Consider the following 2,216-nt stretch of genomic DNA (forward strand, 5'->3'; position numbering starts at 1 on the left):
TGGGTGGATACCCAGTAGTGCAATTGCTGGGTCAAGTGGTAGTTCTACTTTTAGTTCCTTAAGGAATCTCCACACTGTTTCTAGTTTATATTCCTACCAGCATTGTGGAAGTGTGCCCTGTTCACTGCATCCATGCCAACATCTGCATTTTTAAAATTTTTTGATTATGGCCATTTTTCCAGGACTAAGGTAATATCTCATTGTGGTTTTGATTTCCATTTCCCTGATTATTAGAGAAGTCGAGCATTTTTTATATGTTTGTTGGCTATTTGTATATCTTCTTTTGAGTATTGTTTATTCATGTATTTAGCCCACTTTTGACGGAATTGTTTGTTTTTTTTCTTGCTGTTTTTGTTTTAGTTTGTTGTAGATTCTGGATATAAGTCCTTTGTCAGGTATATAGATTGTGAAGATTTTCTCCCATTCTGTGGGTTGTCTGTTTGCTCTGCTGACTGTTCTTTTTCCTGTGCAAAAGTTGTAATTAAGTCCCAGGTATTTATCTTTGTTTTTATTGCATTTCCTTTTGGGTTCTTGGTCATTAAATCCTTGCTTAATCCAATGTCTAGAAGGATTTTCCAATGTCATCTTCTATAATTTTTATAGTTTCAGGTCTTAGATTTAAGTCCCTATTCCAACTTGAGTTGATTTTTGCATAGGGTGAGAGATGATGATCCAGTTTTATTGTCCTACATGTGGTTTGCCAATTATCCCAGCACTGTTTGTCAAAAAGGGTGTCTTTCCCCATTTTATGTTTTCGTTTGCTTTGTGGAAGATCACTTGGTTGTAATTATTTGGACTTATTGCTGGCTTATCTTTTCTGTTCCATTGGCCTATGCACTGTTTTTATACCAGTACCACACTGTTTTGGTGACTAGGGCTTCATAGTATACTTTGAAATCAAGTAATGTGATTCCTCTAGATTTGTTCTTTTTGCTTACTTTTGCTTTGGCTATGAGGGCTCTTTTTTGGTTCCACATGAATTTTAGAATTGCTTTTTCTAATTCTATGAAGAATGATGGTGGTATTCTGTTGGGAATTGCATTGCATTTGTAGATTGCTTTTGGCAGTACGGTCATTTTCATAATAATGATTCTACCCATCCATGAGCACGGGATGTGTTGCCAGTTGTTTGTGTCATCTTATGATTTCTTTCAGTAGTGTTTTGTAGTTTTCCTTATAGAAGTCTTTCATCTCCTTGGTTAGGTGTATTCCCAAGTTTTTTTTTTGTTTTATTTTGTTTTGTTTTGCAGCTGTTGTAAAAGGGGTTGAGTTCTTGATTTGATTCTCCGTTTGGTCTATGTTGGTGTATAGAAGAACTACTGCTTTGTATACATTTATTTTGTGTATGGAATCTTTGGTGAATTCTTATATCAGCTCTATTGAGGAGCTAATGAATGATTTAATGTTCCTGTCCTTTTTCTTTACCTGCAAATGAAAGTAAGTACACAGCTACCTTATAAAAATACGGTGATAATTAAAGAGATGAATCACTTGGAACAGTTCCCACCCATAGTAAATTCTCAACCTCATTTACTGTTAGCTATCCCTCTTTATTTTTCAGTAGGCTGGAGTGAACCTTCAGGATGCTGGTTCAGGGAAAATTTGTAAATATTTTATTTCCTGAGACATTGCATATGTGACTGAATCTGTTGAAAGGCACAGACATAAAAGAGAGTTTGGCTACTTAAATATTTACAACATGTTTCTGTTATTTTCTTCTGAGAAGAAAACCATGAAAACCACTGTGTAATAGATCCTGGGGGTGGACTTACAGCTGTGTTGTATGCCTCCTGCTATAGAAGATGGAAAAGCTAGAAAATGGCTTTCTCCATCTCCTTTGCATTTTGAGGGTACTAGACCTAGAGGTCTGGTAAATGGCTTATAATAGAGACTGCCTGAGACTTTTAGGCAATATATCTCCTTAACAAGGGAGGGGGTAATTTAAGAAAGTTATGTCATCTACTTGAACCCCCTTTGGTGGGCAGAAAAATGATCCTCCCAAAGATGTACCTTCCCTAATCCCTGGACTCTGTGGGGTTATTTTACGTAACATCAGAAATTGTAAAACACTTAAAGTATTACATAAGTATATGCTGGTGCAATTCTGGACATTATAAATTATGTTTATTCTCTGTACTATGAACCACTGGTGGAGAAGTCTGTCTTGTATATCTTTTTTACTTACTGAGTTCACCACAGGTTCTTACACAGAGAAA

Source organism: Rhinopithecus bieti, unplaced genomic scaffold (assembly GCF_001698545.2).
Source record: "Rhinopithecus bieti isolate Rb0 unplaced genomic scaffold, ASM169854v2 scaffold_44748, whole genome shotgun sequence".
Classification (NCBI taxonomy): domain Eukaryota; kingdom Metazoa; phylum Chordata; class Mammalia; order Primates; family Cercopithecidae; genus Rhinopithecus; species Rhinopithecus bieti.